The sequence below is a fragment of the Delphinus delphis genome, chromosome 1, assembly GCF_949987515.2.
Source record: "Delphinus delphis chromosome 1, mDelDel1.2, whole genome shotgun sequence".
In the NCBI taxonomy this organism is placed as follows: domain Eukaryota; kingdom Metazoa; phylum Chordata; class Mammalia; order Artiodactyla; family Delphinidae; genus Delphinus; species Delphinus delphis.
This window is the reverse complement of record NC_082683.1, coordinates 139002822-139029250: the sequence shown is the minus strand read 5'-3', so window position 1 is coordinate 139029250 and position 26429 is coordinate 139002822. Positions and strand designations below refer to the sequence as shown.

The window sequence follows — 26429 nt, the reverse complement described above, 5'->3', positions numbered from 1 at the left end:
CTGCCTCCAAATTTAACATTTTGATTATTTTCCCAAAACTTAATTTTTTTCCCACTATTTTTCTCATAAGTTAAAATCATTCACTGACAGAAAAAAAAATAAAGTATATGATTCTTTCAAGGAACAAGTGGATTGAATGAATAAAGAAAAGTCTTATTTAGCATCTTAGAATTGAAATGGCTCTAGAAAGCATTCACCCAAAAGATACTTACTGAGCAAATACTACCAAAGACAGAGATGTTCAGTTTTCCGGGAATAACCATCTAGAGCTCCTTTCAGTAAATCCTCTCTTAAGGAAGATGATTTTGCTGCTGTGAGTTTGTCCCTGGCATTATTTTTGGCCTGGGACTATTATTTCCATGTTATCCAAGTTGTTTTCAATAAGTGAAAGGGAGCAGGGCTTCTTATTATATTCATGAGGAGAAGACTCAGGAAGGATCTACTTACTCTGTTATGATACTGAGGGAGTTTCCCCTGCGATGGTGAGATCAACACTTCTATCCTAGGGCAGGTCGGGTGGTACTGTCAATATTAAAACCCCTATTCCAGATAAATTCACCTTCTTGAAATAATTAGTGCTCCAGGAATAAGATGAATTCCAAATCTATTTGCACAGTCAAATCAATTGGCAGAGAGCAGGCTTAATAGTTTTCTAGATTCCTGGAAGTAGGGTGCTGCTGTAACAAACACCCAAAAATGTACATAATGGCTTTCTAATTTTATTTATCTTTGCTCTACAATGCCTCTGATAATTTCTCCACTCTTCTATTTCATTTTTAAAAGCTTTTCAAAATCTACTAAATTGATTTCATGACGCATTAATGGGGCACCTCCCATGGGTTGAAAAACAATGATCTACACCAGGTGTTTCTGACAGTGTGACCCACAGACCACTTCCATCAGAACAGAACATGAAAAAAAAAAAAATTTCTGGGCTCCATCCCATACCTACTGCAACAGATTATCTGTTGTTAAAGCCCAGGACCTGTCATTTTCATCAGCTTTCTAGGTGATTCTGATGTGCAATGAAATTTAGAAACTCATCTAGACCCCAATCCAGTCATGAGTTATAAGGCAAATAGGTCCAAAGAGGCTTCATTATTTTTCAAGGTCACATTGCTAATTAGTAGTGAAGCCAACAGTGGGGATCCTTGTCAGCTGTATCCCTGGGTAGTGTTCTTTACGTACATAAAGACCACTCATGCCCATCTGTGATCCAGTGTCCCACAACTTTACTCGATGGTCACGCTCACTGCTGTATCTCCAATGCCTAGCACAGTGCCAGGTGTGGGTGGAGATAAGGAAGAACCACAGAAATGTATGTCGTATCATTTTGAAAATTAAAGTTCAAAGAACACAAGAGTGCAAAATCACACATATGGCCGATCCAACAACCAGCACATTGTTTAATAAGTACTGATCCTCATCAAATGCACCTCTGACTTACAAAACAAATTATCTCCAAAATTGAAAAATGAAATAATGGAGGCAAAAGTGCTATGCTTTCCCTCCACAGAAGTAAAAAGAAAACTTTACATAAATGATAGAACAGTGGCCAAAAGAAGCAAAAAAATGAGTAATGAGAAGCATCACTTTTACTTCCTAAATCACAAAACTTACAAATGGTTTTCTCAGATTTTAACAAAGGAACAGTATCAACAAAAAGCAAGTCAATCTAGCACACTAAAGCTATATGTAAGAGAATAAAAATAGACCATGGAATTGGAAGGTTTACTGCCAAATCCATGGTTTGGTTAGGCTTTGTGATTTTGCCTTTCTAAAATCAAATTTTCCATCTGAAGGGCTCCTCCAGTTAGTTCAGGTTTACATGGGTCAAGCTTTAGTCACAGCCACAGGAATACCTATGGCATGACCAGCGATCTCCGAGGATTCCACCGAGTAATGTTTGCTCCCTCTTCCAAAAACAGCCCAAGGATGGTTTTCCCAGAGTCTAAAATCATATTAATCCAATATGCATTTATTGAGCAACTATTAACTTCTGGGTCTAGTGTTAGGCTTTTGGAGAGTGGGAGGAGATACAACCAGACTCTGCAGCTCTCAGGTCACATATTCTATTACAAAGATTTCCCAGTGTCTGCATAAGTGTAAGGTTATTATTAATAATCACTCAAGCAGGTACACAATGGCCAACGGATTTACCTGGAAGAAAGAAGGAAGCAGCTGCAATGTGCACACAAGGGGACCTTTTTTTCCTTGGGAAATATTCAAATGTGAGGCCGAGTGACCTTCCCTTGCCCTTCCTCTCTTTCCTTCCAACTTCTCTGTCAAACTATAGGTGAAAAAAGAGGTTTGAAGATGTCCCCACCACACATACACTCATACACACAGGCCATATTTCAAGGGCAGAGAGAATTCTTCACAAGGCTCTAGGGATCAGGGCAAAGCTGACACACACTCTCACTTCATTTCCTGCGTCCCTCTCCAAGACTCCCTGCAGTCTTCTCTGTAAACTCGTGGTCGGTGAGACAGCCAACACCAGCTACAGACTCAATGACTCCCGTTACTGAGCGTTTTTCAGAAACATACTCTTCTGATAACTCAGGTCTGACCAGAACTCCTTCAGGGACTTACTGGCAAGCTCTGCAACTGGTCAAAACCACAAAGAGGGCTTCCCTGGTGGCGCAGTGGTTGAGAGTCCGCCTGCCGATGCAGGGGACACGGGTTCGTGCCCCGGTCCGGGAAGATCCCACATGCCGCGGAGCGGCTGGACCCGTGAGCCATGGCCGCTGGGCCTGCGCGTCCGGAGCCTGTGCTCCACAACGGGAGAGGCCACAACAGTGAGAGGCCCGCGTACCGCAAAAAAAAAATCACTGTAATTCATTTTAATTTACGGAAATATATTCACTTGGAAATGGACTGGCTTTCAATGTTGTTTCAACACTGCACACCAAATCACAGGTTGAATCTAAGACATTTCTTGTGCTATTACAAATTTGGTCAAAATCATTCAACATGTTCAAAAGTTATGACTAAAGTATGAAATCCAAGATATCCACCTGAAAAAATCCTTAATCTTAGTATAACCCTTCCTCCCAAGACAAATTCTAATGTCCTGAAACATTTTTAACTATCCGGACACAGGCATAATTATCAGGACACTGCTTCCAAAGCCATATTTCCTAGATAAACAAACTATTCACAGACCTTTTATCTATTACAGTTCTTTTTTTCCTTTTGCTGACCAGAACAATAAATTCTTTAAAAAGAAGAATCTTGAAACATATTATTTATTTATCATTTTAAAATTTAAGAACAGATGCTTTATTTCTATTATATTGAAAAAATAAATTTCCTACTGTCCCTACACTTTCTTCACCATAGTCTATCACTTTTAATTCTCATAAGTTTGCCAATTTTTTATACTTTATCCTTATTCTGCTATAAGTCTTTCCCTTCCATTATACAAATTTATATAAATGGTTTGATCCCCTTCTGTTGATAGCTAACTCTGCAGTGCTGCTTGAGAAAGGGCATAAATAAGAATAAAGCCAACTGAGAGTACAGTTTAGAACAGTAAAATATTACTCAGAAACCCACAGAGAAGGGAAATGAAACAATGAATACCCAGAGCCCCTGGAGTCACCATAACATTTAATTCAATTCCGCATGAATTTCTCGAGGCCTGCAGTTAACCAGGCAACGTGTTAGGTAGACAGTCAGCTTACAAATTTGTGGTGGGCCAGGTGGACTGAAACCCTCACTCCGCAGAGAGTTATTAATGGGTCTGTAAAGAGCTGTTAATTCATGACTAAGAGAGTTATGTTACTTTGTTATAGATCACTTTCTTGCTCTTTCTGTTTTAATTCACCAAAATCCATTACGAATTCCTTTATTCCAATAGAAGACCTGAAAAATCTATCTGCAGTCATTTCCTGCAGTCCTCCCATCCCCCATCTCAAGCCCACATTGCACACCCCACATACATTCCATTACTACCTCATTTCATTTACTTCTTCCCCAATACTGGGAGGTAATTTCTTTCTTCAAAGGCTGAAGATCAGAATCAATTCCAACACAAGAGCCCACTCACTGAAAAGTACAAAGAGAGCAGCTTCCTGATCCCTCAGCTGTAACTCACCTGGACCAAGGAGAAACTACAGCAAGTAGTTTACCCAACTGCTGGCCTGAGGTCATCCCTACACTACAAACACCAATGGAAACTTTCTTTGAAAATTGAGTAAGAATGAAAAAAAAAGTGCTGAATAGATGGAAACTACCCATATTTCACCTTCTCAACTGAAATAACTCTTGGTAGTCTTGTACTGAAAGAACATTGACATTCAAACCCATTAGTTCACTGTGAGAATAGCCCTGTGACTAAGGAACAGACTTTGTTCTAAAATTTTCTGGTGGGTCATTGTCAGAATTAAATAAAAGGATCCCAATTCACCATTTTTGTTATGCATGAGACTTCATCAGATTGGGATGCAAGAGAAAAGGTGGTGAAATCTGACCACAACAGCTTTTTCAAAGGTCATACTATCCCCAAAGGATGGTTAAAGCCTTCAGGGGAATGTGCCTTCACATTCTATCTATTTAGCAGTTCAGTGACTATTCCTATTTCTAAGCGCTTATCACGGATTTCTCATTCCTCACAAATACCTAACATAGACAAAACATTTTAACCTACAGCTGAATTTAGCAACGCTCCGGGCCCTAGCAAATGACCCAAATAATAACCCTTTGTTGAGCTGGATTCAAAATAATGAATAATGAATTTTAAAAATCAAGGTAAGCAAAAGCCCAGTGGAGTAGTGTTTTCTCACCAATACAATGGGTCCCACTGTTGAGACACAGAAGTCTCTTTGGGGGCAGGGTTTTGCCAAGAAGCACAAACCCTCCACACCCAGGGCTTCTGCTGCTGTAGAATAAATTCACTCACCTTCTCTGTTCATTCAGCTGTCTGTCTAGTTGATGAAAAGTAATGTTTCAGTTCAGGCTTTACGTTTGATTTGGAAATAAACTACCACCAACAAAAATAAACCATTCCTGACTGTGATGTTACAATATTAGCATACATTTTCCAGTTTTAATAGAGCAATTCTAATGTATTACCAAGTGCATCGAGTTATCTACCTACTCAGCAAGGAAATAATGAATTGCTATGATTTCGATTTAGGACATGTTTCTCATTCTTAGCTGCCCCATCTCAGTATTAATATCACTGAGTTATTAATTCTCCAACTGCTCTTTCTTGCGTTGACCGTAGGCAACAAAGGTAGAGCCAGTCTAGTAAAAAGTGAAAACAAGAACTCTGACTTCTTGTGGCCCACTTGACGGTTTCTAAAACCCTGATAATGGAAGGTTACGGCTCCTTTCCTCACCTGATACCCGTTAGCTCGTCTGCTATGGAATCCCTGTGCCCATGCAGTACAAAAACCAGACCCTGAGTCCTCTTCATCATGACGGCCTTATCATGACTTATCAGTGCAAGGAAGACACAGAACTTTTTATTTTAGACTTCTTTACACTGGATAAAAAAGATAAATGGCCATGTCAAATACAACGTTCATTGGGCATCATGAATGATTTGCTAGAGACCTGGTATACTTCCTTAAATGCCCCAGTCCTACCTCCCACCCTAAAAAAAATGGCAATATACTTCAAAGGTAAGAGGTTTATTAGAGCTATCAAAATAACCCAAGATGATGTATTTTATTTACTTCAGAGAGAAAACGGTGTTTGTCGATTTCTGAACTACTGTGCATGCGTTTGTTTAGCATTCATGGCACTAAGTGGAGGTGGCAGAGCACAGGATGTGACCCGTGGGGAAAGTTCTGTTCAGCTTAGAAAGAAAATCTTACCTGAGAGGTTATCTGAGTTTTTCATATTAAATGTTACCAAATGTAGCTGTAGTCATTCAATTATGGGAAATACCATTTAGGTACCTATTTAATTTTTGCGCACTCGTTTTTAGACATGTAAAATGTTACAGCCACTGTTAGTTCCACATCAAAGACTCAATTCCATAGAGAAATGGGGGTGAGGGGGGCAGTGTAGAAAGGAGGAAAAACCCCACTTAATCTCACGAATGCATCCAAATTTAGACCACAGCCTCTCAGAGTTTCTCTTACTCTTTCACATGCAAGCAGCTGGCCCATTAAAGCACAATGTAACAGAGTGAGAGGCTCAAGTCCTTCCGGAAGAGTCCTTTAAAGGAGCAATCAGGAAAATACAGTCTGAATGTGTTTCTGTAAATTACAAGGTTATCTTCAGGCTAGGTGGGCAAGCAGTGCTATCTGAACTGAATTTCCCTCATAATTCTGACCCTCTTTGCCACTTAACAAATAACCTGCTACAAGTTCTAATAGAAATGTTATTTTCCAAAGAACCACACTTGATCATAAACACCACTGCTCTTTTTATTCTCTTCCAAGGCCATTTCTCCCTCACCCTCACTCTAATGCCACCTTTGTAACTGACAACATCTAAGATCCAAAGAAGAGCCCTCAAAAATCATTATTATAGGACCTAACCAAGTACCAGAAAACCAGTATAAATCTCACAGGCATTTCATTTTCTGGTTATACTCATTTTACTTCCTTCCTAATCATAGGAGTTTATTTAATTTTATTTGATTCCTTTTTAACTTTGTTAGTCTTAGCTATTATGCTTTTTAAAAAGTGAAATATCAAAACACATGCAAGGGATTTTATCTTCACACAGAATACCGTAGAGCTCTCATTTGAGATTATACAAAGGGCAAGTCTATTTCTTGACATTAAAACCTAAAGCAAACTTGATGCGAGTTCAAATATAATGAAAAGAGAAGAAAGATACAAGGATGGCTTCAGTATCACTATAAAAACCATCCTCCTAAGGCTCAGAAAGGCACACACACATCCACAGATCACAAGATGTGATGGGGATTCACCATCTTCACTTGTACACTGACCTTCTCATTTTTATTAAAAAAATGGTTTTTACCACATATGTTCCCTTGAAACAGCGAGTCTAAGAGCCCCCAGAGAAAGAGGCTGTGTACATTTAGAAGCTACTGTCATCTCCAAAGTGAACGCACAGTAATCTAAAGAGGAATGTGCCATTGGACAGAGATTCCAAATAGCTCTGCATTTAATTTCTACATAACTTTAGGAAGTCACAAATCCTGAGTAAGCCAGGTTACCTAGCAACCAAATGCTCATTTGAATGCTCCTTCCCACCCTATCCCCTTCATCAGCTGTGTTCTCTCCTGAAAATACCAGTGGAAAGAAGGGGTAGGAATGGGGGAACTTTGAAGCCAAACATGATGTAACTTCAAAGCATAATAGCAATTATTAGTGCTGGGTCTGATAATGATATGCCAAATAACGACTCAGATAAAAGACCAGGAATACGTTTCATTTGTTGATATCACAATTTGGGATACGTAAGGTAATTCTTGAAGAACCAAGAATAAAAAAAGGTTTTAAAATTTTGACAAGCTGGAGAAAGAGATACATACAATCTCAATGCCAGAAGGGGAAATGGGCTGCAAAGGTTTTGCACAGGCATGGTCAAGAGAGGTTTTAGGGTTCAGGCTAATCTTAGAGATGGAAAATTAGGAAAGGCTTCAAATCAGAAAACCAGCAGAAACCCTGGCAGGTCTCCCACTGCCCAGCCAATCAAATTCTTTAAGACCACCAAGTGGATAAGAGGACCGACCTATCACACAGAGGGGTAGAGAGCAACTGCTTAATGCTATTGAAGACAGCAAACTTAAAACTGATGTTAAAAATTCACAGAGGGCTTCCCTGGTGGCGCAGTGGTTGAGAGTCCGCCTGCCGATGCAGGGGACACGGGTTCGTGCCCCGGGCTGGGAAGATCCCACATGCCGCGGGGCGGCTGGGCCCGTGAGCCATGGCCGCTGAGCCTGCGCGTCCGGAGCACTCCGCAACGGGAGAGGCCACAGCCGTGAGAGGCCCGCGTACCGCAAAAAAAAAAAAAAATCAGACATTGTGAAGAACTGCCACACTAGAATCAGGGATTTCCTTCTCCGAAATGTTAAGGCTAGAAATACAAACTTTCTGGGACAGGCCTCCACTGAGCAAAGGATAGATCAGTTCCTGAAGTTCTTAAAAAGATATTCTGGAATATAAATTGGGAACTATGGGATTTGGGGTCAGACAAGCTTTCATGAAAATCTCATCATGTATTTCCTGTGTTGACTTTCTGACAACATGTATTCCCTGTGTGGCTTCACATGGGACTATTATCTAGATTACGAGTTAATGTACGTGTTGCATCTGGTGTATAGCATATGCTTCATAAATGTTTGCTATTTATGATGCTGTCCCTTCAAAAATATTCTCTCTCTGAATAAAGTTTAAAACTGGCCATGATTATATTTTGCAAAAATGGTACCCAAAATAATTGCCTGGTACCAAAAAAAAACCTGCTTCAGTGTCAAAGAACCCATGCCTCTACCCATAGTTGTACCTGGTGATGTGACAGTCACTTGTGTGTGTATAACACACAGTAACATATTTCTTGCTGCCCGACCGAGACACTAAAAGCAAACCCGTCTTCAACTGTTATTCCAGCCAATTAAAAAGTCATTGTCACTAAATGAGACATGGTAAGAGCCAAGTGTTTCACATCTAACAGAAGTTTTTGTTGAGCATAAATTTAATTATTTGAGTTTTGGTTAGCCTACTCCTGAGTCTGGATTTTTGTTGTTGTTTTGCTATGAAATAATCACATAACACATGTACAATATAATGTATATTAAAAAAAAATGCTTATGTAGCTACCTGCAGAACCTTACAAGCACCTTGGAAGTTCTGTGTGTAGCCCTTCCTAACCACACCCTCCCCTTTGCCCCCAGAAGTAACTACTATCTTCCTGCATTTTATGTTAATAGTTCCCTTGCTTTTCTTTAGTCTTCCCATACATGAATCAATCCTTAAACAATGTATTGCTTTGGTTTAGCACTTTTTTTGAATTTTACATAAATGGAATCACACTGTATTATTCTTCTACCTTGCCTCTCCACTCATCGTGTGCTTGTGAGATTCATCCTTATGGATACACACAGTTGTCGGTTACTCCCACGACTATTCATCATAAATGTACCACAATTTCTTTATTCAGTATACTGCTGATTGACATATAGGTTGTTTCCAGTGTTTTGCTGTTATGAACAGGGTTACTATGAGCATTCTTGCACATGTGTAAGTTTCTCTAAGGCACTGCCCTCCCAACCTTTTTCACCATCCAATTTATATAGAAAATGATAATATTAGAATGGCAAACTGAAGTTATTAGACAAAACTGCTCCCACTCCAGGCTTGGATCTGCTCTGCTACCTTGCTCTGCTACGCTGAAGGCTAACGGGGTCAGGGGACCATCTCACAAGGCATTCCAAATGTCTTTCAAAAATCATATACTAATTTATACTGTCATCACCATTGTATGTATATTCCCTTTGCTCCACATTCTTGCCCAATGCTTGATGTTGACAGACATTTACCAATCTACTAGGTATGCAATGGTATCTCAACATGGTTTTAATGTTAAAACATATTTATACTGCCTCTATGATTAAAACTGTAGGGTACTGGAACATGAAGTGACAAACCAATAGAAGAGAATAGAAAATGCAGAAATATAGCTAATTAATTACTTATAGCAATTAACTATAGGATAGGGGCACATCCCAAATCAGTGGGGAAAAGATGAACTTTTTAATAAGTAAGTGGCTTGTGATTTCCAAATAGCCATGTTAAAAAAAAAAGAGAGAGAGAAAATTGGGTCCATTCCCCAGACCATACAGCAAAATAAATTCCAGTGGTCACAGATTTAAATGTTAATTGATAAAACCACACAAGTGCTAAAAGAAAATATGAGTGACTATCCTATAACTGTGCTGTCCAAAATGAGAGTCATTACCCATACATGGCTACCAAGTACCTGAAATGTGGCTAGGAACTGAATTTGAAGTTTTAATTTATTTTAAATAATTTAAATTGAAATTAAAAAACTGACACTCAACTCAGTTATTAGAAAACTTTTACGTACACTTAGAACAACTTGGTTAAGTGAATTTACTTTTTCAACTGTAAATCTTATAGTCTAAATACAGATTAAGTATTTACAACGAAAATTTAGTGACCACACTGAGATGTGCTAAGTATAAAATACACATCAGGGCTTCCCTGATGGCGCAGTGGTTGAGAGTCCGCCTGCCGATGCAGGGGACACGGGTTCGTGCCCCGGTTCGGGAAGATCCCACATGCCGCGGAGCGTCTGGGCCCGTGAGCCATGGCCGCTGAGCCTGCGCGTTGCTCCGCAACGGAAGAGGCCGCAACAGTGAGAGGCCCGCGTACCGCAAAAAAAAAATAAAATAAAATAAATAAATAAAATACACATCAGTTCTCAAAAATTTAGCATAAAAAAATGTAAAATATCTCATTAGTAATTAAAAATGCTGATTACTTGTTGAAATAACAATATTTTTGATATATTGGCTGAAATAAAATGTTATTAATTTCACCTCTTTCTTTCTACTTCTTTTATTGTGGCTGTTAAAAATTTACATATGTGGTTCCTATTATGTTTTGATTGGATAGTGCTGCTCTACAATCTAGAAGAAAAGTTTTTCCACATCCTGATTCAAATCCAAGAGGCAATAAAGAAAAAGACTGATATAACTGACTAAATCAAGGAAAAACAATTTACACTAAAAAAACCATAATCAGAGGAAAAAGACAAATGATAAACCGGGGGAAAATTGTCAAATGTTAGGGATAATATCCCTAGTATATAATATTCCTAATACATAAAAAGCTTCATAAAATAAAGGGGAAAAAAAGACCTAAAATCCTATAACAATCGGCAAAAAATATGAAAAGGCAGTTCACAGAAAAAGAAATGCAAGTGGCCCCAAAACATATGAAAAAGAACTCAAGCTAGCTCATAATAAAAGAAATGCAAATTATAATTACACTAAAGTATCATTTAAATGGCAATGACCCAAAGGTTTTTACAACATGTCTACTGGTAAGACTGTGGAGTAAGAAGGCACTCTCATTACCTCTGGTGGGAATGCAAAATTGTGTAGCACCCACAGAAAGGACTTCGGCAATATTGAACAAAACTGCAAATCTATTCATCCTTTGACCCAGCAATCCCACTTCTAGGGATCTATCTAAAGATAAACGGGCAAGAATACGTACATAAATATTCACAAGGCTATTCACTGCAGCACTGTTCATTCAGCTGTCCACTGAGCTACGGAAAAATAATGTTTCCGTTCAGGCTTTATGTCTGATTTGCAAATAAAACCACCACCACCAAAAACAAATCATTCCCAATACAATGTAAGAGCAAAAGACTGAAAATAGCTATATATCCAAATGAACAAAGTTTGGTTTATTTACACAGTGGAGTCTCTGAAGTTGTAAAAGGCACTAAGAAATGTTCATATATGGCTTCTGAGTGATCTCTGAAAAACACCATTAAGTGCAAAAGGCAAAGTGCGTAACTATAGTAATGCAACCTTTTTTCTAAAAGGAAAAAATAGAGATATGTTTGCTTACATTAAATAGAAACAATATACACATATGTATATATACATATGTCATACATACACCATGTATATACAAAAACATATCCATATACAAACATATGTATATATCTATATCTCAGTAGCTAGATATACATACTTATATATTTTTCTAACTTTGTCCACTTGAACAGACCTAGGAACAATGACCAGCCCAGAGGCAGTGAAAACTACTAACACCCGTATTGTGGTATCTAAATACCATTTACCAATAAAAAGATCTGGGACAGGAAAAGTACTAGATCAGCCTGAAATACCTTGTTGTACCACAAAGTAAAGACGTCCTCAAAGACCACGAGAGTCATATCAAAATGATTCAGAAGCCAATTTAAAGAGTCTCCTACAGGCCAAAGATAATTGGAACTTCAAAAGAAATAACTTCAAAGGACTATAAACACATGAATTGTGCTAAAATCTATGAGCTCATAATGATACTTTTAAAAAAAACCTCATTGGTCTTCTTTGGAAGATGTTAGAAAGTCAACTCATAATTCTGAACATTATTTAAAACAGAGGGAACAAAACTGAGCATTAATTTTCCTATATCCCGAGGTAACCAAGTAATTGATGTGGAAAATTTCTTCTTAATAGAAAAACGCCAGCTAACAAATGCAGAAGGGATGATAGAATATCATCATTTTTCAACTGTTTCTGAAATAATACATCTAAGCAATGGCCAAAGTGGTTTTTGAAGGGCCTGGGGAAGCTTTAGAATGGAAAGGTCAGGCTGACAACACCTAAATCCACCAATTAGTCTTAACCTCACAAAGAAACAAGAAGGCCTCCTGATGTGATATAAGAGGAAGTACAGAAGAACACTTTCTATGAGGTACTCTTGCCAAACTACCTGATCAAGCTTCCAGTCTAGATCAAACTACAGGAAATATTGGAAACTGAAGAATACAGTGAAGAACACTAAGAAAGAAGATGCAATCGGCAAACTACAGAATGCAGGGAATCCTATAGATTAAATGCCTGTTTCTTTAACAAATAAACTGCTAGGGGAGAAAAAGAAGAGGGAAAAATAGAGAAAGGAAGCCTATAAAGACGGGGACTTCCCTGGTGGCGCGGTGGTTAAGAATCCACCTGCCAATGCAGGGGACACGGGTTCGAGCCCCGGTCCGGGAAGATCCCACCTGCTGCAGAGCAACTAAGCCCGCAACGCACAACTACCGAGCCCACACACCACAACTACAGAAGCCCGCGCACCTAGAGCCCATGCTCCGCAACAAGAGAAGCCACCGCAATGAGAAGCCCGCTCACCGCAATGAGGAGTAGCCCCTGCTCGCCGCAACTACAGAAAGCCCGCACAGCAATGACGACCCAACGCAGCCAAAAAAATAAAAACATAAAAATAAATTAAAATAACATAAAAAAAAGAAAGACGGATGCATCTCTCAAGTGTGAAACAAATTAATCATTAAAAAAATGTTTGGGCCCACCAGGAAAATTTGGTTACTGACTGCATACTTGATATTAAGAAATTATCGTTAAAAGTTTTTAGGAATGATAATGATATTGTGGTTATGTTAAAAGGAAAAAAAGCTGCTATCATTTAGAGATATAATCTAGTATACACACACAAGATGACATAGTGTCTGTGATCTGCTTCAAAGAGAAGCAGTAGGTGAGGGGAAAGGAATGTGTGTGTGGTGGGAAGGGCAGCGGGAATGGTGAAAAGACAACTGCCCAGGAGTCGATAATTAAAAGCCTGACTTTAGAGTCAGAAGGCCTGGATTCCAGTCTCAGCACTACCACTTGCTGGCTACAAGACCTTGGTCAAGGTCCCAGAGACCCTAAGCCTCAGTTCTTTATCCATAAAGTAGAGGTAACAGTCGTAGGTTCTTCATAAGGTTGTCGCAAGCATTAAAGACAATGCACGTGAGGTACTTAGCACAGCACCTGGGTACAGAGTAAGCACTCAATACATGTTAGCTTTTATTGTTACTACTGTCAATTATTACCACTGATATTCAAGATCACGAAGCTAGAGTTAGGAGGTGGTGGAAAAGGGATAAAATTTGCTGAATCCAAAGCCCACACTCTTTCCAATACATTTATGATGCTGCCCCCATCTCCATCCAGGGTCTCTCAGTGGAGACGGAGGACAAGTAACAATTCACTCTGCAACAAGAGTCTCTATTTCTACCACAAACCTTTAATGACATTGCTACTCAGCCTGGCTTCTGCAACTAGCCGTCCTTTGTCACAATGTTGTCACTCAACGTGTCCTTACTGTGGATGGCTCCTCATCTGGTGGAATGTAAACACTCAAGTGTTTTAACCCCTTTATAAATCACTATGCACAATCATAAATTCACAATGATTAAACACTGTGTTATTTCATCATCCTCCCAAAACATGGCCTCAGGTTTTTACTGCACCAGGTACTGGCATAAATTATATAAGGCAAACTTCAGAATCCCGACATATAAAACTAACAAAGTGATAAAACTTCAAACTTTGCATGCAGCATGAATATAATAATAATACTAAGTACCTATATCTTGTTATCTCCCATAAGGTAAATATTTCCACTTCTATTTAATAATAGAATTACAAACTCTGAGAAAAACTCTTCAATGCCATTTTACTTCTTCATGGAACAATTCTAAGCACACACCAATTCTTGATCCGTCCTCTCTTCCTGACACCACCTGCCTGGTTCTCTTGCCTCAGTGAGGAGCCTGCACTTTTCAGTCTCCTTCACTATCCTTTCCATCCACAGCCCATAAGAGCTGGTGTTCCCTGGAACTCATGGTTCAGTGTTTTCCTTCTATAATATTTACTTTCCCTGGGCAATCTCATACAAAACCATGTAGCTTCAACTACCACAGATTCAAAAACTCTCTCTCATTCATTCATTCAACAAATATGTGCTGGGCCCCAATTGTGTGGTAGGTGTCCTGGGGACACTCTCTGTTCCCCTCCAGTCTTTTACCCACACTCACAAAGGAACCATCTATCATGCAAATTATATGCTAAACAAATTATCTCTCCCCTGTTTACAATCTCTCAATGCCTCTCATATTGGGCAATGAGTCCAAACTATGTACTGTGAAGCCTTGCATGGTTGATCAGTCTTATCTTGCATCGTGCTGCAAGATGCAGCAGCTCCAGCCACAATGACCCACATCCACGTGTCTCCACATCACTGTGTGTCCTCTGCTGGAATGCCCTACTTCATCTTCCATCTGCCCCCAAATCCCTTTATCCACAAATGCCAGTCTGTGAGTTAGTCTACGAATCCATAGTAAATGAGGAAAAACAGTTAGCAAACCAATGTTGGTCCCCCAGTATTTTTGGAAATGTCAGCAATACCCTAGGGGACCCTTGTGCGGCTTTCGAGAGTCATCCAGAATACCTCCTTCTCTGTGAAGCCGTCTATGACTTCTTTATGTTGGGGAATCGTATAATTCATTGTCCAAACTGGGAGACTTTTGAGGGCAAAGGGGGTGTATTAATAACTATGTTGAACAATGAGCACAGACCAGGACTGTCCCAGGGAGACAGGGCGCCGGGTCAGCCTACCTCTAGACAGAGTTGGCTGCTTTCTCCCCTCAACTTCCAAAGCACCTTGACTCTTTATTTACGACATACCATGTGCTTGCCGATTCCCACACTTGTCTGAGAAGTCCACAAAGTCAGGGCCAGGCCTTCTTATCTGTATCTCCAGCATCTCTCCAGTGCCAGGCACAGAGATGACACAAAGTGTCATCAACAAAAGTAAATGTTTGTTTAATATATTATCTAAGAGAGTAAGAGAGATTAGATGCTTTAACCTTGGGCAACAAAGGAATTAAACAATTCCCATTATCTTTTCTCATTCCTGAGAAGCTCTACTTCCTCATTTGGTTAAAGAGTTTGAAATGAGAGAAAGGTCTTCACAAAGAAAAATTCTAAGCCTCAGACCAATGACCAGCTGTCAATCAACCAACAGCTACTTATTCAGCATGTTATACTCTTAAGGCCCAGTGGGCACGACAGAAGAGCTGATAATTCGGTGGGGTGACAAATAAACATAAATGAAGACCAAAACTAATAATGAAATAAAATAAACAACAAATAAGTGTTGCAGGAGTTCGTGGAAGCCAAGGGAGAAACCACTCTGATGGTCAGAGAAGACGGTCCCTGAAGGAGAAGGGATTTGAACTGAGACTCGAGAAATGGCTTGGACCCCAAGAGAAGCCACTGAGGGAGGAAAGCTCAAGGTCGGGCAGGGGTGGGTGTTCGGACGGCCACCAAGGGTAAGCAGAGCGTTTGTTTTGGGAGCTGTACCTAGGCTGTCATGGACTCCTGGCATAGAAACCAGAACATCTGAATTTTCAGTAGATGTTAAACAACTCAAAGAGGTTCCTGGATTCTCACCTCCTTCCTCAAAATAGTAATAGTATCCGCCTGAGACAGAGTTAGATATTATGTAGCTTATTCCTTTACAACCTTTTAATTGTAAGAACTGTTACAAAATTATCTTAGGAAAATTGCTTTTGGCAGAACTTTCAGATAGAGCTGCTGAAGTCACCCCTTGGCATGTATTAATTATCTGTGTCTTTGAAAAGTTCTCTGCAAACCTCAGCCTGAGCCTGCAGCGTCTCCTTACTCTACATCTGGCCTTTCAATCCTCTCCTGAAAGAAACTGTAGTGTTGATATAGGAGCTCCCCTGCACTGTCAACGACATGTGTAGATCTCCTTGTCAACTGTGGGGTTCAGGGAGAGGCTTTTAGCTGTGCCTGTGATGATACACACTGCATCTATTGGATGGTTGAGTGGGTGTCACCTACTCCACCGGCATCTGTGATGATGGGTATGAAAAATGCCCTCACAATCCAGCAAAGACCACCAACCTCTCATTCTCCTTCTTTACCTGCTCAGGGAAAAACATGTCACCACGTAAGGTAGAAAACGTCCTAATATATGGTGTAACAATAAGCTGAAACTACTGCAAGAACCACTGCACTCAAATAAAACACAGATCCATCAAAGAAAGGGAATTCTTACTTAAAAACAATTGTCCTCGTTTAAAGCACCTTCTTCCAAAAGCCCTGGAGCACTCAGGATATTGCGTAACTAGTGCTGGATCTGCTTCTGAAGTACCGTTTTGTAAAAAGACCAATCTAAGTACGTATGCAATGAGTCAATAGGCTGTGTTTTTCCAGTAGCAGTCCTCTTTCTCCCACTGACCCTACTGGTAGGGCCAACAAAGGTTATAAATTTATAAGGGAAAGCAACAATGTTAGGTCTTAGCTAAAGAATCCTTGCTTGGTAGAAATGTGTCTAGTGAGCTTATAAAATGTTCATGGAGAGCAGTGAAACCACCACAAATGAGAAAAAATTTGGTTCAAATTACAGTAATGTTTATTTAACCAACATTCATTTAACCAACATTTATTTAACCAAAGGAGAAAAAAATAAGGTACTGAGGATGAAATTAAACAAACCATTCTACTTCTGTGATTAGTAAGTAGATTTGGGTGTACAGGAAAGCCTTTCAATGGTGCCATATTCTCAAGATATGTTGTCCAATCTTTAAAAATAACAATAGTCGCCTAGATATTCCTTTATCTATTATCCAACATAGGCTGTAATAGCTAAGTGAAGTGAAGAAGCAAGTGCTTCTGCTACGATTAAAGGGCTTAAGAGCCTTTAAAAGTCAAAAATATTGTGCAATCAAAAGTGAAAACAAAAGCAGAAAGATCCCCCAACTTGGGGGTGTTCTAACGCCATTCTTCTAAAGGTACAAAGCATGTATGCGGACTTCAACTCATGAATGCTAAACACATCTGCTGAGGTGGCGTGAGCCTGTGAAACAGGCAGAGGCAGGCATGTGCTGGAAGATCTGAGGGCTTGATGGAGAGAAGTGGGTGGAAGGAGTAAGGGAGGTGTAGGGGGCAAAGTAGGGCAAGGCAGAGGGGCCCTGAGGGTAGAAAGGAGAAGTGGCTGGAAGCAGAAAGTCTACACTGGAGCAGAGAGGTGGGAGGAGTCAGAGGGAAAGCGGGCCTGGAGATGCGGTTCAAGTACTGGAAAACGTCATTCTGAAACACACAACCCAAGTCTTGCAGGCAAAAGTAAGGTGGTGGGAGAAGCAGCAGGAGAGCCTATGGATGAAAATCTGTGGGACAGAAAAACATGGCAACACTTCAGAAAGGATAGGTAGATGAAAGGGACGCTTGGCAAAGGGGCAAGGTAAAAGGCAGCCCAAGGAGAGCGAACAGATGTAGGGGCAGAGCCACAGAATGAATGCTGGCAGGTTGAGTGTGCTCGCTGCATGAGACAAGTCTCAACTTTGCTTGTTTTATTTTAGAGGGACCAGCAGCGAATAGCAATTACGGCTCCCTTGAGAAAATCCAGTAACCAAGAGGTGGGGCTACCTGTGAGCTTCCCCAGGACCTCTCCCTGACTCCCTGACGCAGGCATCTTCTGGGAGAGACCCCAGCATGGAAAGCCCTGAGTGCTATGGCTGCAGTGCAATGCCAAGTAAGACAAGGGTACATGAAAGAACTCTGAAAACCATAAAGCACCCTATAAATAGGAAGCATTGTTATTCACTGAATGCCTCGGACAAAAAAAGAAAGACCACAGTCACAATCAGGAGTGAAGAAATATTTGTCAACTACGGATATTATCTATATTCCAAATCAAGATGACCCTAACTAGCAATTCCTATTTGAGAAGACATTATGCTTGGTATGTTTACTTTCCTGTCCAATACTTTTCAACATTTAAAAACCCGACCTGAGGCATAATATGGAGCTCTTGATAAACTATCCTACTGATTTATTAAAATGGAAGTCCACATCTAATGCATTTCCAAGGAGGTTTTTGACACATTACAGATCTTAACTAATTAGGTGAATTCCATTCAATTCAATCACTCATTGAGTTATTCCAAGTGCAAGGTAGTGTACAAGCCGCCATGGGGGTTGCAGAGATGAGCAAAACAGTCTGCCTCTAACTACCTAGTTTGGTTAGTTAATCTTCTCAGTTTCCATTCAGATTGGGGCAGCTGCATCTCCTCTCACAAGTATAGAGAGAAAGCAATCTTGACGTTATGTGGCTACCCTACAAACTAGGAAATGCATTTTCCAGGAACACAATGAATTAAAAAGGAAAAAAAAAAGGACTTCTTTTTTTTAATGTATTTATTTATTTATTTTTGGCTGTGTTGGGTCTTCGTTTCTGTGCGAGGGCTTTCTCTAGTTGTGGCAAGCGAGGGCCACTCTTCATCGCGGTGTGCGGGCCTCGCACTATCGCGGCCTCTCTTGTTGCGGAGCACAGGCTCCAGACGCGCAGGCTCAGTACTTGTGGCTCACGGGCCTAGTTGCTCCGCGACATGTAGGATCCTCCCAGACCAGGGCTCGAACCCGTGTCCCCCGCATTAGCATGCAGATTCTCAACCACTGCGCCACCAGGGAAGCCCAAACAAGGGACTTCTTAATACCTGGTGACTGCGGACACTGCTGTGTGTTCATTTCCATGTTCATCCTAGCCCAGTTTACGTGCAACCACTCTTGCCCTGATTGCATAACCACAGCATGTCAAGTTGTTTCTTGTTGCAATTGTAACTTGTAAAATTAAACTTCATAACTGAGGGAGTCAAGCAAAATAATTGCCTACTTTAAAAATATGTATGCATATAATTTACATGTCACTTTAGATAAGCTCTTGATTTACGATCTCTTAAAGTCACAACTGTCACCAACTTTAAAATACAGTTTCAGTGTACAATTCTCCCTGCACACAGGCCCTATCCCTGTCTTCTCAGTTTTCCAAGTATTATATATTGATCTATTGCAATCTGCCTTTCATGGTTTTTTTTTTTTTTTTTTTTTTTTTTGCGGTACACGGGCCTCTCACTGTTGTGGCCTCTCCCGTTGCGAAGCACAGGCTCCGGACGCGCAGGCTCAGCGGCCATGGCTCACGGGCCCAGCCGCTCCGCGGCATGTGGGATCCTCCCGGACCAGGGCACGAACCCGTGTCCCCTGCATCGGCAGGCGGACTCTCAACCACTGCGCCACCAGGGAAGCCCCTGCCTTTCATGTTTTAATGAGAGCCTAAGTAATCACAGCTTTTACTTCTCCCAAGCTCCAAGGCTTCTAAAATTCCAAAGAAGGAACATAAGATGTCCAAAAATGCACTTGCTTGTGCCTCACAGGGTTCCAAATTCTATCGATAAGTTCACGTGAAGCTGGTGATACTTGTCACACTTAAGACCCTCTGTGAATAATCTCCTGCCCTCTCCTTTTCTAATGGGTGGTACCATGATTCTTTCTCTCCAACCTGGGGCATCTCATTCCCTGACAGAAAATAGCTAGAAGAAAGGGGCCACAAGGAGCCTGGAGCAAGCCACTCAGGATGTGACAGTCAAGTCTTGCCTGGTCAAAAATCCAACACAGTGCTGAGGCACCATCAACCTGGAAATGATATTCACAATGGGACACACCACCTTCCTCCTGGGTAGAGTTTCTGCATCAGTCACAGCAAATAGTGCCAATTAATGAACAAGCTTTTGATGTATACCCTGTGATTCTTCAAGAAGCTCAAACCACTTCAGCTGTGGCCTATTAATTCCCAGAAATCCATGCTAGATGATAAAGTGAGATCACGGGTGAGAGGGTAAAGGGTAAATTACTAGCCAATAAAACAAAATTATCAGCTCTCTCAACCACTGAAACTGAGTCAGCTGAAAAGGGAAGCTAGAACCTCAGGATCCTTCTAGGATGAACTTTTCCTCCCTACCAACCAAGTCCAGTTTTTCTTGGGAAAAATGCCCGAATGGAGATAAGCTTGACAACAGAAGCACCCCACTCCTTCGCAGGCATCTGCTCATCCAAGTGCTGAGTCCGCTTGTCTTTGTCGCTTTTCGAGTAGCCCTCTGGAGCTGCTGGTTCTCCGAACCCAGTTTGCACAGCAGGAAACACTAAGGGAGGTTACATTTCAATGCTGCATTTCTGATCCGTGAACTGCTAGTTTAATGCAGAGATAAATACACTCAGCTGTCCTATCACTGGCACTTACTACTTTATAAGCAGCAAAAGAAAAACAGATAATTAAGTCTAAATTAATTTCCATGCCTGATCAATGGCATTTCCAAACAGCCAACACAGAACATGTTCTATTGATCCTACAATCCAGCTCTAGAAGTATGAAAAAGGGGGGGAAACCCCCAGATTGAGCATCTTGAACTTAAAGACCCTTCAGAAACATCACCTTCTCCCCCCAAGAAAGCTAGAGTAGCCCAGGCCCACTCTACCCATAATTTTTTTCGATCCTGGTACATCCCAATTCTACCAACTGAAAGCTTATTCCATTAGGTAGAAGGTGAGCCCAGCCCATGAAGTAAGGAAGTGTTCATAAGATCTGTCTGTGTAATGAACGTGTCATTTCCCCAAGCTGCCCAACTGTTTCCTTAAAAAAAAAAAACAAAAAACTATTACATGGAATTTATGGTGTCAGTCCCCCTCCCAAAGTCTGAGTCAGAGTATATGTGTCTTTAGTGAAGTTCTGGGTGACCAGGGTGTATCACTTTCAGACTTGCTCCAATAGCTGAACTTAGGGCCGTCTTCCAGCCACGGTACAAAATAAGCAACTATCTATTTTAAAACAATTTTCCTACCTCACATGCGATGGGAGATACCTCATACATAGGTCGTCAACTTCCTACTGGAAAACAATCACTTCTATCGCAAACTGTGTTTGTCACCTCCCAGGATTAATGCGTGTTTATGTGTATATATTTTTATCCTTGACCGTGCAACTCTTGAAGCAGAGAAAGCCACCCCAATTTTTACCATCGTGCCTGAGACAATTCAGAGCTTTATAAGAGGGATGAATGGGAGATGAAAGGCTCTAAGCCCAGGGGCTTCTCTCACACAAACAGTAAGTAGAAAAAAAAAAAATCCCTCCGACAAGGGGGTGGGGGCAGGGTGGAAGACCGGCGAAGGACGTCAGGCAACAAACCAGAGGCAGCTGCGGCGGCCGCACTTCGCGAACTGCCTGCAGAAGGGAGTGAAATCTTTCCCCAGTACAATAACCAGGCACCCTCTGGCTGCCTCGCATGGGCACGAATAATAAATACATCGAGGTGGGCAAATCGCTGCATCGAGACAAGTCACCCCAAAAAGGTCAAAACTTCAGAAATCCCGGGGATCACGGCACCCACACAAACACATCAATCAGTCGGAGCGGGAGAAGAGACTCGGAGATTTAGCAGAGAATTCTGAATTTTGCTTTTTCTTTCAAGCTCTGGCTTGCAAAGTACGGCGGCTACAGGCAAAGCTCGAGAGGAGCAGGAAAGGCTGAGGGCGGCGGGGAGTGCGGATGGGAAGGGAGGGGAGTCGAATCCCAGACACCCAGGCCTCAATGTGACGAAAGTCGTCAGCAGCCCCAACCGCATCCCAACCCCTCCGCCCCGGCCAGCAGACGCCCCCAGCAGCTCCCCCCAACCCCAGCTTCCGTCCCCGCCAGCCCCGCAACGGCAGCGGCGGCGGCGGCAGCGGCAGGAGCAGCAGCAGCAGCAGTAGCAGCAGCAGCCCCGGCCCGGGCCGCGCGCGCCGGCAGCGCCACGACCGCGGCTCCCATCCCCGCCGCGCGGCAGGCACCCCGCAGGCCTCCCTCACAGCCCACCCGGGCGCGCCCGGAGCGGAACCCGGGCGGGCTGCGCCGCCAACTCCCCCGGCCCCAGGTCGGCGTGGGCTCACGCTTACCTTGGGCGCTCGCGGGGGGGGCTGAAGGTGGTAAGCCTCCCGCCCCCCGCCCGGATCCTCCTCGCTTGTTTTCTTCCTCCCTTCTCCTCCTCTTCCTCCTCCTCCCCACAGTGAGTCCGGGTCTCCCCCTCCTCCCAGACGCCGGGAGTAAGAGCCGAAACCCCCGAAGCCCGGCCCGCGTGCGTGCGTGCGGGAGGCGGCGGCGCGCGGCCAGCTCTTCAGTATCTGAGCGCGGCGCGCGGCTCCTAACTAAAGTGTGAAAGAAGCGGCGGCCGCTGCACGGAACGTCCCCGTGGGAGTGGGCAGGGAGCAAGCCGGAGCTGGTGGGGAGCGAGCGAGCGAGGGAGGGGACCTGGAAAAAGGGAGGGGGAGGGAGGGAGGGGACCTCCTCGCCCAGTCACTCACTCGAGGGGCGGGGGCAGCCAGACACTCCCCCACCGCCGGCCCCTCCCCGCGCCCGGCTCCCGCGCGCGTCCAGCACCCAGCCTCGCCCCTGGGAACGGCCTGCGGAGGCCGCGAGGGTGCCGCGCACCCCGGAGAAAGGGACCAGGAGAGCGGGTCTGCCAGGGCTGCAGAGAGGGAAGGAGGGTGAGGACGGGCGTGTGTGTGTGAAAGCTGCGTCCTGGGCCTGACACCCGGGCGGTGGCGTGGAAGCCACGGGGCAGCTCGGAGGCCGGGGCGGCCCAGCTTTGCGGGAAACCCAAGCCAGCCCTTGGGCCCAGCCGCGGGGCTGCGCCTGCTGGAAGCAGAGGGAGGGAAGGCCGGGCATCCTCGCCGCGCCGCGCGGCCCCTCCCTTCGCTGGACCGGCGGGCGCTGCCCAGCAGCCCTGGCCCCTGCCCCGCTACCCTGCCCTGGAGCCGCGGCGCCTGCAAGATGAATGAAGCGTCGGCCACTGGGCAGAAGCTGCACTGGGGAGGGGAAGGAGACACCGCCTGAGACTTCGCGCCCTGCGCCCCCTCTTTGCTCCTCCGGCCTCTTGGGACTAAAGGGCGGAGGCCGCGCCTGCAAGGCGCGTTTGGGATGATTGGGGATCCACAAAGATCGCCGCCCACCATTTTACCTGCTCAGTTTTTTGTGGACACTCACCAGAGGTCAACCAGTTTCTCACCCTCTGGGAGAAGGTATTTTTTCTTCTTTTCCTGGGCATACTGGGTGTTTCGTGTGCGCCCTGAATTGATCTTTCAACATTGATAGTGGTTGGATGTCTTTTGTGTGGCTTCCCCGCGCTTCGCTGCTCCTGCATTGCCCTAGACACGTGAGGAATGCCAGGCCTCCAGAGTGAGGACACCCAAGAAAACAAAAGGGGCAAAAGATCCTCCCTGGGTCCCGTGGATTACACACAAACCGAATCATTTCTTACTTTGAGCCAAGATGAAGTTGGAAAACAGGAAAGGACACATCGGAGCTGTGACAGTGATGAGACACTTACTTGAAAAGCAAATTCATAATTTAGTTTAATGAAATGAGTTAGTAACCCACCCATAATGTCTAGGAAGTTGGCCTTTTTGAGCAAAAAGAAAAAAGAAAATGGTTTTCCAGTGTTTTTACTTTTTTAATTTGAAAGGCTGGTATCACATTGTTTTTGAAACTCCTTTGTATTCCATTTTTTTAAAATTATCCATATTCTAGTTTATTTTTCTCTTTGGAACCAGAATTCTTTGTAATCTGGCCTCCCGAAGAGGAGTGGTTTAGAAGGGCTGGTAGGCTAATTAGGATTCCAGTCAGGCACTGCAGCCGCCATCTCTGTTACCTTAGGTGACTTGTTATTTCTTTCAGCCTTCCTTCCCTCATCTGTAAAATGGGACTGGTGATACTAGTTCCTATCTCATAGGCATGTTGTCAAAATAAACGGAAAATAAAATGAGGTGGCAATGCATATAAAAAACTTTGCATAATGCCTGACACATGGTAAGAACTCAATAAATATGAGCTGTTCTTTCAAATATATAGTTTAATCCCAGATTTGGTAATTTGGTAGACTTTTTTTTTTTTTTCTCTTTGCATTCCTTCTTAAAGTTGGGAGTGAAAATCCATCTGCTAGGTTTATCCAAATGTAGTCAACATTTCTCTGGGGTTTTTAGGCCACTCCTAAAAACCTCCTATGGTAAGATGAAAGAAGTATATCACTAAGATGTGTGTGTGTGTGTGTTTATTTACATATAATTCTATATAAAAGGATGCTTGAGGATAACCAGGTTTTTCTCCTTCCCCAATTCTCTCCTTCCCTCACTACCACCTGAATAGACCAAGCTCTATAAATGTTGACCTGTGTTGTAATCTATCTTTTCAGGGCTCAGAACAGTGACTGGAACCATAGATTTCTTGAGAGCAAGGCAATGTAGGTCTCCTCTGAATTGATATCCTCAGAAGTAACGGAAGGCCACAGAGCAAGCACTCCATAAATGTATAAGTTTACAAAATCCATACTATGAACTTTTAAAGCAAGTTTTTAATTATTCAAAATAATACATGTTCACTGTGGAAAAATTTCAGAAACTCAGCCAGGTATGAAGGAAATAAAAATCACCATAATCCTACCCTCCAGAGAGAAGTACTCAGTAAGTGCTTCAAGTATATCCATTTTCCCTTCATTTATTTCATTATTATTCAATCAGCAAACGTTTGTTAAGAACCTAGTTTAGGGACCAGACATCTTCCCAGGGCTGAGAACAGGTGGTATGTTGTGTTAATTCTCACTAGAAACTACTCCTTAGAAGCAACATTTTATGTGGTAGTAAGGTTCTCAGGATAGTCACAGAAGTCCATGAAAGGAATCCCATAATTAACCTATAGTGCTGACCAGAAACAATCCAGGTTTTGTAGGGTTTGAATCACTTACAATTTGGGGAGCCACTTCCTTAGATAAGGAAGCTAAAAGTGCAAAAGCCCCCTGGGAAAGGCTCATGTGAATAAGGTGTCGTGGAACTTAAGCCCTTTTTGCCTCTCAGTAAACCCTGTTTGGTGCTGGTATTTCTGTAGAAATTAACTGCTCTGATAAACATTTTTTTTAAAGTGAACATTCATTTCTCATTTACCTGGGATCCCTGGGGCACCATTCCTTTCTCCCCCAAATGTGGAGGACATGGGAGTGGAGATTCCCATCACCACCACAACCATGACACACACACATTTTCTTTCTTTTTTTTGTTTTTTGGGCCTTGCCAGGGGGCATGCAGGATCTTAGTTCCGAGACCAGGGATTGAACCCTGCAGTGGAAGCTTGGAGTCTTAACCACTGGACCGCCAGGGAAGTCCCCTGCACACACATTTTCTTGCACGTAGCCACAGCAGGGGCAGTGGGACCATGGGGATTCGGGTAAGGACTGCAGAAGAGAGGGTAGGAAGGGTACAGTGGGAGGCGGGGTGCAGACAGGATGGGCCTCTGAGGTGCTGCAGAGGCTTAGGTATGTACCCTAAACCAGTGGTCCTCAACCTTTGTGGTACCAGGGACTGGTTTTGTGGAAGACAGTTTTTCTGGGGGGGGGGGGTTGGGCAGTGAGGCAAGCAATGGGGAGCAACGGGGAGTGGCAGATGAAGCCTCAATCACTCGCCAGCCGCTCACCTCCTGCTGTGCGGCCCTGTTCCTAACAGGCCGAGGATCGGTACCAGTCCATGGACCGGGGGTTGGGGACCCCTGCCCTAAACCACACAGCAGGAGTTGCCTGCACATCTGTTTGGTCAGCACAATCTCAATCTACTATACATTTGTATTAGACTGTGCTCATTACTTCACCCCTCTGTGCTTATGTATCTTCAAACACTCTAAATACAATTTTCAAAAAAAAAAAAATCTCTTTTGCCCAGAAAAGTTAAGTTTTAACCTTCAAAGGCACTTCTTTCATAACTGATTTTCTTTTATTTCTAAAGCTTTAACTTATAAATATTTGGCTCTATAGAACCATTTATAACACATAAGTTTGAAATTTTTGTTTCTTACGTTTCTTTTAAGTACAGCGTTATGGATTGAATGTTTGTATCCCCGAATTCATACGTTGGAGCCTTAATCCCCGATGCTGGTGGTATTAGGAGGAGGTAGGCCTTTGGGAGATGAGGTCATGGTGGGGAGCAGGAGGCCTCATGGTGAGATTAGTGCTCTTAGAAGAAGAACCCAGAGAGCTCTCCTCCACTCCGCCTCTCCCCACCCAGAACACAAGCAAAC

The 26429-nt window shown here is 42.9% G+C and overlaps 1 protein-coding gene across 1 annotated transcript in view; it reads right to left on the bottom strand.

The window, feature by feature from the left end:
- C1H1orf21 (chromosome 1 C1orf21 homolog) overlaps positions 1 to 22598 on the bottom strand; it is a 227754-nt gene extending 205156 nt beyond the window's left edge. The window contains exon 1 of the mRNA XM_060035253.1: positions 22271 to 22598. The gene's annotated coding sequence lies outside the window, so the exon portion shown is untranslated. The remainder of the gene's footprint in view (positions 1 to 22270) is intronic.
- Positions 22599 to 26429: the final 3831 nt, after the last annotated feature.